The sequence below is a fragment of the Bubalus bubalis genome, chromosome 6 (assembly GCF_019923935.1).
Source record: "Bubalus bubalis isolate 160015118507 breed Murrah chromosome 6, NDDB_SH_1, whole genome shotgun sequence".
Lineage (NCBI taxonomy): Eukaryota > Metazoa > Chordata > Mammalia > Artiodactyla > Bovidae > Bubalus > Bubalus bubalis.
In genome coordinates, this window is record NC_059162.1 from 37352424 (window position 1) to 37367391 (window position 14968).

Genomic DNA, 14968 nt, shown 5'->3' on the forward strand with positions numbered 1-14968 from the left:
GTGCAAAATTTGTTATGCACAGGCTCAGTAACAGGGTTCCCCACTCCTCAAGATAATTTCACTACTCATATCTAAGTATCAAAATGCTAAAATCAAAGGTTGTTGCTGAGCCCCTGATATGGTCCTTCCATAAAGACATCAATTAGACTCTTACTGAAAAATTATGGAGGGGAAAGAGGATATAGATTTTATTTCCCTCTCTGTAATGCTTCTGCAGTGACACTATTCGGTTTTAGGAAACCATTTACAATCTTGATACCACAAACTACATTGCTTTAACCAAAGAGTACATTTCATAAGACACAAACAAACCATAGCCAAAAACAAACAAAAAAAAAACAGTGCTCATGGATCATGGACTTCACTCATCCTATCTATCAAATTTACCATATCTAGTGTCAGCAAGCCTGATATAATTATGGAATAATTTATTAAGGATTCAGTTATGGCACCTGCTGAGAAAAAAATATCCAGTGAAGTTTGGGTACTATCCTATACAATAAAGTATACTCTTTGAAACACTAACATTTATAGTGTTATTTCTTCTAGCGTAGAACACACAGGCCTGAGTCCTAAAGAATGGAATGCAGGTGATTCCTCTTTCTGTATTATTTATTAACTTACAAAACTTTTGCTTTCTTTTCCCACACTCTTGGGCTTTTTTGCCTATGAGTCATATCTTAAAGGCGGAAAACTTTCAAACTGGAATACAACATTGGTTTTCTTATTTTTTAGTTGAAACTGCCAATAGGCTATTAGTGTGATTGATTAAAATACCAAGTGGAAATAGGCTTCTGGTATTCAGTGGAGTGAGGGCAAACTATGAATGGAACATAAATGCTTTACTGGGCACTTTTTGGTAAGTGTTACATGCTAATAGAAAAATAGTAATCCAATAAACGCAAAATCATAAAGGACTCAGAGTCTTCAAAAATGATTTAAGCGACACCATCAAGTAGAGTATCCCTAACCAGCTGAGAAGTTAGCTGTGGGTGATGGAAAATGGTGTCGGTAAAAAATCCCCTTCATGGATCACATCCTTGTTATGGCGTTGGGGCTTGTTTAACTCAAAGAAGCTATGAGCCATGCTGTGCAGGGCCACCCAAGACCGACAGGTCAAAGTGGAGAGTTCAGACAAAATGTGGTCCACTGGAGGAGGGAATGGCAGACCATTTCAGTATTCTGAATCCCATGAGAATCCCATGAATGGTATAAACGGTAAAAGAAAGGATGTGATAAATATCAACTACAATCTGTATCTAGGCCTGTCTCTCTCTCTTTCTCTTTTTTCCCAATGTATCTATTACCTCTCTACTCAAACACATAAAAGAAAATACTGCGGAAAAAAACATCAAAGTTTTGAGTGTTTCTCCCTGAACTATGAGCTATTTTTCTTTATTGTTTATGTGTTCCTAATTTTCCAAATTATCTACAATTCATGTCTGTGCTTTCTATGTTTTAGTATATATTTCTACTGACAAAATAAGAAAAATAAGTTAAAGAGATAAATAATGTATGATTTCCCCTTTTAACCTCGTAGTTGATAATGAATTTTCCTAGTTTTCTTCAAAAGGAACAGAAAAACAGAGAAAAATATACCAATATTTGATCCTATGAGATTCTGTCTGATTTAATCCCTGCTCCTTTGTACGAAGTAAATGTCAGCTAACTTCACTTTGCCAGATGTGAGGCATTTATCCATGAATGTTTGCTCCTTTGACAATATTAGCTCTGGCTTAAGTCAAATGTTACTTATAGGGGATGGGGAAGACACTGATATTTAAAGCAAAGTGAAAGTGAAAGTTGCTCAGTTGTGTCCGACTCTTTGCTACACTATGGACTATACAGTCCATGGGATTCTCCAGGCCAGAATACTGGAGTGGGTAGCCTTTCCCTTCTCCAGGGGATCTTCCCAACCCAGGGATCAAACCCAGGTCTCCCGCATTGCAGGCAGATTCTTTACCAGCTGAGACACAAGGGAAGCTCAAGAATACTGGAGTGGGTAGCCTATTCCTTCTCCAGGGGAATCTCCCCGACCCAGGAATTGAACAGGGGTCTCCTGCGTTGCGGGTGAATTCTTTACCAACTGAGCTATCAGGGAAGCCCTCACCAATATTTAAAGCATCCTCACCTATATATGCCTCACACAGACACACAGACACACACACACACACCCTACACATACACACACACACACACTTTTCTCTGTATTTGCTCAGATAGTATCCAGCACTTGCTTTCCTGCTTCTGCTCCAAACAGGAATTTGAGGGTCTTTCTTGCAAATTATTCTGTATAGATACTACCGCCTAGTTAGTGGTGATGATCATCACACTATGGTAGTGTGAACAAACACCAGATTTCCAGATTATAGAATAGGCCAATAGATTTGAAAATTTTCCCTCTCACATCTCTGTACCACTCCCACTCTACCCCCCATCTAGAAAACTTAAACAAAGTGTTCCATCGACAGATGAAGCCTCCAGAATTCTTTTGATTGGTATACTTTGAAAATGATGTTGCTCCACTGTTTCCATATTTTTAGCCACCCTTATGCTGAACCCTCTCTTTCAGCACACCATCAGTCCAAGTACATTCTAGGTAATTGACATTATTATTGGTCCTGGATAAAGCATGGCTTAGTAGGCAAGAACCCAAGCCCTCAAAGAGCTGTCTCATTCAGTCTTTTTAAAATAATACTGCTGCTGCTGCTAAGTCGCTTCAGTTGTGTCCGACTCTGGGTGACCCCATAGACGGCAGCCCACCAGGCTCCTCTGTCCCTGGGATTCTCCAGGCAAGAATACTGGAGTGGGTTGCCGTTTCCTTACTCCTGGTACATCTATAGCAATAGCTTTATATTCACGCCAGTGTATTCATTATTAAGTCTTGTATTGCATATTGTTCATGAATAAAATTTATTTCTCCTGTCTTCCTTGAAGATTTTTAAAGAAAATTTAAGATGACCACTCCAAGTTGTTTTTCATGAAAAGAAAATCTACATTCATGTTGTACCTACTCTTTCCCAAGGTTTAGCATAAACTTCCAAAATTATACTTTAAGACACATAATATAAATTACATTTTCACTTGAGAAATATGTGTCCCTACATAGCTCAAGAATTCCTATCACCATATGGAAAATTTGGATATCCATCATCTTGACTTATGCTACTACATACAGATTTAAGGTACTAGAAAGACTGAGGTTAAAATTAAAATTGAAACAGAGGCTTTGTATATGCAACAGTAGTTTGTTCACTGGTTGAACAAGTAATCAAATATGCACTTTGAGACCAGATATATCTGAGTTTGAATATTTTCTTTGTCAATTACTAGTGTTATAACCTCTGATAAGTTACTATACTTTAATTGGGACAATAGTAATTAATATAATTAATTAATTTATATTTTAACTAGGACAATAGCAATCACCTTACAGAATTGTGAGAAGTATTAAATGAAGTTATATATAAAACGTTACTATCTTGTAAAAAGGAAAGAACTCAATAAATAATAGTTTCTCTCTGTTTCCATTAAAGAAGTTTAAATATTAAAGGGATGGCAATTAGAGAACTTTATGGGCTCAAACCACACCCTATCACTGTGATACTTTGGTAACCTAATTTAAAACTCTTATGATTTTAGAGATAGTGAAAGGATTGAATGAGTTTTGATATATAAAGGACAGTGGCTGAAGTGTAGTTATGGCTATTATTATTATTTTATTTAATGTACAAAGGGAGTCCTCTCCACTAGTGGAATCTCTGTATAGCTATGTCTGTGAATTTGGTAACATATGAAGAAGCATGCAATACATTTCCCAATCCCTTTCCTAAAGTAGACTAAGAAGCAAAACAATATTTGTAGATGATCATGTGCCATTATTCAATCCTAATACTTATTCTTGGGGAACTAACTCATGAAAGAACAAAATTGCCCTGTAATTACACATGCTTGTGTACATGTTCGTGCTCAGTTGTGTCCAACTCTGTGACACCATGGACTGTAGCATGCAAGACTCCTCTGTCCATGTGATTTTCCAGGCAAGAATACTGGAGTGGGTTGCCATTTTCTACTCCAGGGGGTCTTCTCAATCCAGAGATTAAACCTGCATCTCCTGTGTCTCCTGCATTGGCAGGCCAATTCTTAACTGCTGAGCCACCTGGGAAATCCCTTCTGAGACAAAAAAAAAATTGAATAACCACAATCAGCAAAAACAGCCATTAGCTCTTTAAGTCATCAGCATAGTATATCCTCCTCATTTTGGAATTTCCATAGTTGTGTCTAAGATTTTGATTTACTTTGCTTCAGTTCATTATTATTGATAGCTCAATTATCTCTCACTCTTGTCTTTCTATCTCTTCTCTCCACTCCTTTTACTCACAAGGAGACCATTTCTCAAGAATTTCCTGAGCCTTGATTCTTGCCTAACAGCTATACTTTAGTCTGCTCACCTCTGAAAAGTTGCTTTCCAGCCTTTGATAAGTTATAATCTCTGATACCCTTCTTTAATAAATCGTTCAGCTAAATAAGTTTTCCAAATATCTTATTTTTATTTGAGAAATCCTTAAGGAAGTATCTTGATATTATTTTACACACCGATGAAAAAATAAAAAATTATGTCTTTTCTACCCTTATTTTGAAAATGAGGATTGCAAATACATTGTGAAAAGGTAATAAATGTGTGTATATATTATGTATGCATATGTGTGTGAATATAATATAGTGACTATTGAGCCAATAACCCTTAAAAACATTTTTCTCTGACTTTTAAGGATGCTTGACTAGTTAAATATATTTTCTAGGTAACAAAATTTCGAGGAAAGGATGGGGATGATGGAATTTGCAATGTCTTAAAGATGGCTATTGTGAACACTCATATGTATGCATGTGTGTATAGCTACACATATACATTTTTATTGTGCATTCCTTACTTCAACCTAATATCCATCCATGTCAAATTCTTGGCTGGCTATATTAGGTGGGAGGGATGAAACTGGTGACTGAAGTCTTGATCATGGAAATACAGCACTCTGAGGACTTCAGGAAAGCTTTTTACTCAGCTCCCTTCTTCAGGAGTTTACATTTTCTGTTTCATCTCTGAGATTGAGTTTAGTGACAAGCACACACTGAAAGTTTGTGAGAAATGTCATGGGAACTGCTTAACAACATTCAGATGAGAAAATGGCATTTGAGTCCCCAGCATCAGACCTGCCTCTTTCATATTAGAAATCTTAATCAGGTAGACTTACAGGGTAGTTGGGAAAAAGGCCATCTATATATCTGCATCTCATTTTTGAATAAAATCTAAAGGTTAGACACCTGAATAATTTTCATTTGATTGGCATGCCTAAGGTAGTAAACTGGCTGGGTCTTTGAAACAATATGTAAAACTTATATTTTCTGTAATTGTTGTACTACATGGACCCATTTTATAAATTATATTTTGGCTACAGTCCTCTTTGTGATTTTCATCATTTTACTCAATATTAAGTAGCCAGTACATTTCAAATTATACTATTGTAGAATTTTTTTGGCACTTTATGAAACAAAAATTAAGCATTTGACTAGGATCTGTAATCAACAGCAAAGTTGCATTATAATTAATACTCTGCTTCAAATGGGTAATGATTTGATTGCAAATTATATGTAATTTAATTGAAATGCTGCAATAATCCTTCCACTATTAGATATTTCTAGGATTCCAAATCTACCTGAGATGCGTAATGTTATGAGCAATGCAGACATTTTCTGTTCCATTCAATAGTAAATAATTCATTCAGGAGTGTGAAATTAATAGACATGAGGAATGAATATAAAAGCAAATGACTGAATTGGAAAAGTAATAAAAATGTAATCACTGAACCTGTGAGGTAAGGTACTTTGTAATGTTAGCACTTTGAATTGTTAAACTATAAAATAATTTCATTTTGCATGATATTTTTAAATTCACACAAAAATTTGATTTAAATTTTAAATATTTGCAGTACAAAGAACCTCACCCTCTAGACAAGATGTTTAAGGTTAAATATAATAGAAACATAAATCTTCCTAAGCCTTATTAAAGGAGAAATATCTGCAGTATCTGAGTTAGATTTCTTTCAACCAAAAACTCCCATTCTGAAATGCTAGCATTCTGACACAGTGACAAATTGCTTGAACAAATGCTAAATAGTTAAATGGACAGGTGATGGATGGCCTCATAAGCCTTGCAGGGCAGCCTGTGTAAGATACTAATTGGTTCTGTGGAACTGGTTTTAGTCAATAAATTCACTTGAGAGTTTTTTTTGTGTTAGACATCCTTAAAAATGCAGTGCTGTAGATGACAAAACACTTGCAACACGTTAGGCCACCAACAACTTTATTACACCTGGTGTGCATGATATCTCTTTTCTTAAATAAGGCCTATATTCAAGCAATAAATATTCATTATTAATGCCCAATTGTGAGATCCTTTATGAGTTCTCAATTTTACTGTTTGACTTTTGAGACTACCTATTTTTCTTACTAAAAAAAATTACATGATTTTTTTCTTCTAGAAAGCAACCCAAATTAGGCTTTTCATATAATAAGTTAAGTGATATACGTTTTTAAAAATTTTCCTATAAAAGAATAAAAAGATTATTTTTTCCTTTCAATACATGTAAAATATTACCAGATCTAAATTTTTAAGGGCAAGTTGATTTTCTTTTCCCCTTCTTTTAAAAAATACTCATAATAAAATTACATAATATGTGTCAAATTTATTTTTCAAATTTCCAGAATCTTGTCTAGTGGATGGAAGGAAGAAAGAGAGAAGAAAGGAAGGAAAGAAGTGAGAGATAAAAGGATTAATTTCCAACTGTGACCTTAGGAAGTCACTAAGAAACTAAGACTACACATTTTGGATTGAAAGATAAATACTAACAAATCAATCTGTTCATTCTTCACAAATGCTCCAGACTTTTTTATATAATAACAGAGAAAGTGAATTACCAATTCCAGTAGTCCATTGGAAAATGAAAGTTCTTTTGAATACCAAATCATATTTCCATTTCTGAAAAATTCCAAGCTTCTCCAATCCCTCCTTGAAGACTGAGCTAGGACTATAAGTTGGACCATTTCCTCTACCCAAAAATATCCTGTCTCTAAACAAAGAAGAAATGAGATGCTCTATAGACAATAAGCCAACAGTTTATGCAACTGGATTGCCTCAATGTAGACTGAAGTTTAAGATTTACTGTTTCCTCAAACTGAGGGCCTTGTTTCCTCATACATAAAACTGAAGTAAAATTAGTATTGGGCTCATAAATTCACAATTAGTTTATATATAAGTCTATTATACTAGTATCCAGAACAAAATAAGAACTCAAAAATTTCAATTATAATTATTACTACTATCATTATGTGTATTTTTTCCTATTTAACAAACTTAGCTTTATAAACCTTCTGTGAAAAGAAATTTTTAACATGGAGATTTAGGATTTTTATTATTATAATCATTATAAAATACAAAGATGGAGAAGAAAATGGCAACCCACTCCAGTATTCTTGCCTGGAGAATCCCATGGGCAGAGGAACCTGCCAGGCTACAGTCCATGGGGTCACAAAGAGCTGGACACGACTGAGTAGCTAACTGCAACAAAGTACAAAGAAAAGTAAATAGGGGAAAGAATATGTATTAACATATATATAATTTCAACTGAATATCTATGAAGAATTATTTTATTGTTTTAAGGATACTTTTAGCATGCCCAATATTTTATCTGTATGCATGAGATATAGCAAAATCTATGCTAGCTAACCATGGGTTGGGAAGATCCCCTGGAGAAGGAAATGGCAACCCACTCCAGTATTCTTGCCTGGAAAATCCCATGGATGGAGGAGCCTGGTAGGTCACATGTGGTCCATATGGTCACAAAGAGTTGGACACGACTGAGCGATTTCACTTTCACTTTCATGCTAGCTAAGAACAATGAGTTTCTCTAATTAGCTTAGAAATCTCTGGTAGCATGTTGAATTAACCTGGTAACACATTCCCCTGACCTGAATTAACCTGATTGCTGCTTTTATGCTGTGAGTTTTATTAGGAAATCACAGCTTTTTTTCTGCTCTTCATGAACATCCTAAATCTAACCATAGCCATAATATTAGCAAGTAAAAGAAAATATTCTCATTAAAATTGTCAACCTGAAATAAACAAAACAAAAATGTATGAGTTAAAAATACATTTAGCTGTCTATAACATCAAATTCAAAAATACTGAATCCTGACTTTCACTGCCTTAAACAAATAGGAGTCAATACTTCTCACATATGAGGGAATAAGAAAGTACACAGCTTGCAACATAAATTCAAGAGCTGGGAGATAGTTTCAAGATGGCAGGGTAGAAGGATGTGCACTCATCTGCTCCTATGACAGCACCAAAATCACAACTAGCTGTTGAACAACCATTGATAGGAGGAGTGGGGAAACAGACTCCACTAGTATGATACACTATTATTAACTAAAGTATAGATTTGGTTCAAGTTTCACAAAATTTTCTGCTGGCATCCATTATTTTTTTCATATCTTATTCAAGATTCCAGATTGTATTTAGTTGCACTGAGCGGCTTCAGCTGCATGTAACAAGTTCTGATAAATTCTCTTTTCATACAAATGTATTTTTTTAATTTTCCTTCTATGGCTTCTTAGATACACCTATCATTTAAAAGTGGACATTTAATTTCTGAATAAATGGGATCTTTTTTTTTAATTTTGTTTTATTTTTAAACTTTACAATATTGTATTAGTTTTGCCAAATATCGAAATGAATCTGCCACATAATTTCTCATTTAAATGCTTTCTTCTCTGCAAACACCCTCTATGTTTTTTCAGTCTTTTAACTTTTTTGAAACTTTCAATGGCTAAGTCAAAATCTCTCTTGGTAAATGTCATATTGCACTTGAAAATATGTGGGTTATTTTCAAATATTTTTGATATTGATTTCTAACATAATTTCACAGTGATAAGAGAACAGACTCTGTATGATCTCAATATATATAGACCATGAAATTTTGTACCTTGTTTTATGTCCCTGGATATATTCCAGTGTCCCCTGATTTATAGTCTATGGGAACTTTAACAGAATTTATATCATGCTGTTGTGTGAAAATTGTATAATTCTTAATTATGTTGAATTGGTTCACAGTGCTTTTCAGGTCTAGTATATCCTTCTACTTTTCTGTCTATTCACTGTATTCATTTTTGAGAGTTTTATATTGAAACTCCAACTAAAAATCTTAATTTATCTACTTAAAAAATAACTGTAATATACAGTAGAACAATATGTAACTTTTTTCTGTATTTTCCAAGTCTCCTGAAAATGTTATCACACTTTCACAATTTAAAAAATAAAAAAAGAAACTGCCCTAAGAGATAAATAAAGAGCTAAATTTTCTATCTATGCATGGTGACATGTTAACTAGACTTAATGTGGTGAACATACCACTATATACAGGTATTGAATCACTGTACTGTACATCTGAAACTATGATAATGTTACATGTCAGTAAAAATTCTGAAAAAAAGAGGTCAGAAATATTGGTCTCAGAATCCCCGTGTTTCTCTTTTCTTTTCTGTCATAGTGACACGAAGGTTGTAGCAACTCTAGACTTCATGTGTGGGTTTGAAAGAGGAGGATAGACATGATGACACCAGCTGCATTTATTTCTATTTTAGGAAATGCAAAATCATTCTTAAAAGTGTTCAGTACCTTCTGCTTACATTTCATTGATCAGATCTGTGTCACATGGCCATGAAAGTGAAAGTCACTCAGTCGTGTCTGACTCTTTGTGATCCCATGGACTGCACAGTCCATGGAATTCTCCAGGCCAGAATACTGGAGTGGGTAGCCTTTCCCTTCTCCAGGGGTCTTTCCAACCCAGGGATCAAACCCAGTTCCTCTGCATTGCAGGCAGATTCTTTACCAGCTGAGCCACACGGGAAGCCCATCATATGGTCATAGAACTAGGAAAAATGAATTATGTAACCTTTCCAGTCTTGAAATTGAAAGTAGCAAGAAAGAGTAGCTGGTCTATATTTGGTAAACCAATAAACAATATCATCACAAAAATATTGTTCAATTAAAAAAAAAACCTTAAGATTGATTATATTTGAAAAAGTTATTTTCCTCTTGTCAAATTGAGTTTTTTGAAAAATTAATGTCATCCTTGAAGTGAAGTCACTCAGTCATGTCCAACTCTTTGTGACCCCATGGACAGTAGCCAACCAGGCTCCTCCGTCCATGGGATTTTCCAGGCAAGAATACTGGAGTGGGTTGCCATTTCCTTCTCCAGGAGATCTTCCCCAACCAGAGATCGAACCCAGGTCTCCCACATTGTAGGCAGACCCTTTACCGTCTGAGCCATCAGGGAAGTCATCTTTGGTCTGTAGTAAATATCAAGTTTATTTGTACTTTTGTATACTTAAAACATTTTAAAAAGGTTAGACGAAACTGAGGGTAGTTTCTTAAGCTAGAAATTAAATAGTCATGTAGACAATATCAGAAAAATCATTATTCTTATACCACAGTTAATCAATAAGACCACTAATTTATATGTAATAGATTGAATGGAGAAATTGCATATCTGACTTGCTAGAATGAATGTACTGACAGATTGAATTGTTGTGCTTTGATGTATAAAATTGTGAATTAATCTTTTCATTATTCACAAATTTCTCAAGAAAGTCTTATATGTCTGCTATCCTTTGAAAATGTTCACAACCCTTTCTACCAGAATACTATGTAAAATCACAGAATTGTACCCTAGGGAAGTAAAAGTGCAAAAAAGTAAAGTATCATAAAGAAGGCTAAGCATTCAGATTAGAAATATTTCTTCAGTAAATGGAATTAAATGCATATGAATGCAAAAATGAGTTCGTATCATTAGTTTCTGACATATATCCATAATAAAATAATTTGGGAATTAAGACTAAGGAACTTCATTCTAGCATGAGTTGGAGATTATATGATTTGGGGTTACAACAAATGCTGTATTTGCAAGTATGGAATTTAAAATAATGAGTGACTGTGCCACAATTTATTCATTTACCCATTGATAGATGTTTGTGTTGTTTTACTGTTTTACTGTTGTTTTTGCTATTACAAATAATGTTACTGTCAATATTCATGTACAATTGTTGGTATGAACATATTCCTTCTTTCCTCATAGGTGTATGGTCCAAGAGTGGAACAGCCAATCATATAGCACGTGTAGGTTTAACTTTTAAGAAACTGTCAAATAGTTTTCCAAAGTTGTGTCATTTTACATTCTCACCAGCAGGGTATGGGAGTTTCAGTTGCTCCAGAGCATTGCCAACTCTTGTCTCAATCAGTGTTTTTCATTTTACCCATCCCTGTAAGTGTTAGGTTGTCTATCATTGAAGTTTCACTTACATTTTCATAACAATTAATGACACTAAGCATGTATTCGTGTATTTTTTGCTACTGTTACTCTTCTCTGTTGAAGTGCCTTTTCAAATTCTCTGTTCATTTAAAACTTTTTAAAAATTCTGAGTTTTGAGAGTTTGCTTATATATTATGGATACAAAAATATGCTTAGTAAGTATTTTCTCTCAGTCTTTGGCTTGTCTTTTTATTTACTTTCAAAAAGTATCATTTTGTATCCTTAGGAAGTCATTTCATCAATATTTTCCTATAATGAATTTTGTGGTGCTGTATCTTAAGAATCTTGACATAAACCAAGGTTAAAAAATGTATTCCTGGGCTTTCCTGGTGGCTCAGTTGTAAAGAATCCACCTGCCAATGCAGGACACAAAGTTTCGATCCCTGGTCCAGGAAGATTCCACATGCCACAGAGCAGCTAACTCCATGTGCCACAACTGCTGAGCCTGGGCTCCAGAGCCCGGGAGCCACAACTAATGAGTCCACGTGCCACATCTACTGAAGTCTGCATGTCCTAGGACCTGCGCTCCATGGCAAGAGAAGCCACTGCAATGAGAAGCCTGTGCACTGCAACTAGAGAACAGTCCCTGCTTACCGCGATGAGAGAAAAGCCCACGCAGCAACGAAGACCCTGCACAGCCAAAATTAAATAAGTAAGCAAAAATTTGAAAATGTCCTCCTATGTTTTATTTTAGGATGTTTATAATATTAGGTTTAACATTTACATGTATGATTAATTACAAGATACAAGTTGAAGTTAATTTGTATTAACCCTTTTTTAAAAATCAGATTTCCAATTGTTCCAGTATCATTTGTTGAAAATAGTTACCTTTTCCTACTGAATTCCGTTAGAGTGTTTTCAGAAATAAATTGTTCTTGGGAATGGCTACCCACTCCAGTATTCTGGCATGTCGTGGGAAAGGCTACCCACTCCAATATTCTGGCCTGGAGAATTCCATGGACTATGCAGTCCATGGGATCACAAAGAGTCAGACTTGACTGAGCGACTTTCACTTTCACTTTTATTTTATTGCACTTTGCAGATACTGTGTGACAGCTCTATGTCAAGTAAGTTTATTGTCTATTGGCACCATTTTTTCCAACAGCATTTTCTCATTTCCTGCCTCTCTTTTAGTAATTCTTCTAGTGTTTCAAGCTTTTCATTATTATCATATTTGTTATAGCGATCTATGATTTGTGATATTTGATGTTAGTATTGCAATTATTTGAGGTGGCACAAATCACTTCCATAAAATGGCAAACTTAATCAACAAATGTGTGTGTTTTGACTGACCAGCTATTCCTCTGTCTCTCTTCCTCTCCTCTGGCCTCCCAATTTCACGAGACCCAACGTTATTGCAATCAGTCTATTAATAACCCTACACTGGTCTCTAAGTATTCAAGCCACATCTCTCACTTTAAGTTAAAAGTTAGAAATTATTAAACTTGGTGAGGAAGTATTGTTGAAAACCAAGACGGGCTGAAAGCTAGGCCTCTTGTGCCAAACAGTTAGCCAAGTTGTGAATGCAAAGGAAAAGTTTTTGAAGGAAATTAAAGTACCGCTCCAGTGAACATACAAATGATGAGAAGTGGAACAGCCTCATTGCTGATATGAAGGAAGTTTTAGTTGTCTGACTAGAACATTATCCGGCTACAACATTCTCTTAAGCAAAAGCCTAATCCAGAGCAAGACCCTAACTCTTTAATCTGATGAAGGCTGAGGGAGGTGATGAAGCTGCAGGAGAAAAGTTTGAAGCTAGCAGAGGTTGGTTCATGAGGTTTAAGGAAAGTTGCCATCTCCAAAACATAAAAGTACAAGGTAAAGGAGCAAGTGCCGATGGAGAAGCTGCAGCAAGTTATCCAGAAGATCTAGTGAAGATCATTAAAGAAGGTAGCTACACTGAAAAACAGATTTTCAATACAGATGAAACAGCCTTTTTGGGAAGAAAATGCCATCTAGGACTTTCAAAACTAGAGAGGAGAAGTCAATCTCCAGCTTCAAAGCTTTAAAAGACAGGTTGACTTTCGTGTTAGGGACTAGTACAGCTGGTGACTATAAGTTGAAGCCAGTCCTTATTTACCATTCTAAAAATCCTAGAGTCCCTAAGGATGATGCTAAATTAACTCTGTTTGTGTTCTATAAATAGAACAAGCCTGAATGACAGTACATCAGTTTGCAATATCATGTACTGAATGTTTTAAGCCCACCCACTGTTGAGACCTACTGTTCAAAAAAAGAAAATTTCCTTCCAAAATACTACTGTTCATTGACATTGCACCTAGTCAATCAAGAACTCTGATGGAGAGGCACAATGAGGTTAATGTTATTTTCATGCCTGATAACACAACATCCATATTCTCATGCCATTAAAGGCATTTATGATTCATGGGGAAAGGTGAAAATATCAATATTAATGGGATTTTGGCAGAAGCTGATTCCAACCCTCATGGAAGACTTTGAGGGGTTCAAGGTTACAGTGGAGGAAGGAATTGATGATGTGGTAGAAACAGCAAGAGAACTGGAATCAGAAGTGGACATTGAAGATGAGACTGAATTGCTGTAATCTCATGATAAAACTTAAATGGATGAAGAGTTGCTTCTCATGGATATGCAAAGAAAGTGGTTTCTTGAGATGGAATTTATTACTGACGACGATGCTATTAAGTTGTTGAAATGACAGCAAAGTATTTAGAATATTACATAAACTTAATTGATAAACCAGCAGCAAGTTTGAGAGGATTGGCTTGATTTTGAAAGAAGTCCTACTGTAAGTAAACTCTCTCAAATAGCCTATCACACTACAGAGAAATTGTTCATGAAAAGAAGAGATAGATCTGCCACATTAAATATCTATGTGACAAACTTGTATGCTATCTTATTTTAATAAATTGCTATCCTCAACCTTCGGCAACCACCACCCTAACTAGTCACAGTCATCAACACTGAGGCAAGATCTTCCGCCAGCAAAATAATTATGACTCAATAAAGACTCAAATGATGGTTAGCATTTTTACCAACAAAGTATGTTTAAACTAAGTATATTATTTTTAGACGTAATAGTATTCCACCTTTAATGCACTACAGTATAAACACAACTTTTATATGCACTGGGAAGCCAAACAAATTTTGTGACTCACTTTATTACAATCTTGACTTTATTGAAGTGGTCCAGAAACAAACCCACATTATCTCTGAGGTATGCCTGTATACAGATCTATCACTAGGTTCCCTATTCTGTTATTTGATCTATTTGACTACAGTTAAGCCAAAACCCACATCTTTTTTTTATAGTGTTGCTGCTTTATTCCAGCTCTCCAATTTTTTCAAAATTATTGGAGCTATTCAAGATCCTTAGTATTTCCATATGAATTTTAAAACAAAAGTGTAGATTTCTACAAAAAATTCTGCTATGATTTTTATTAGGATTGTGTTGAATCTATAGATATAATCTAGAGACACATTTTGGAGAAAAAAAAAATTATCATCATACTGAGTGCTCTGAACTAGAAACATGATAAAATCTCACTATTTAATTGGGTCTTCTT

At 35.0% G+C, this 14968-nt stretch overlaps 1 pseudogene; it reads left to right on the forward strand.

Moving 5' to 3' along the window:
• Positions 1-14428, forward strand: part of LOC123334200 — a 46714-nt pseudogene extending 32286 nt beyond the window's left edge.
• Positions 14429-14968: the final 540 nt, after the last annotated feature.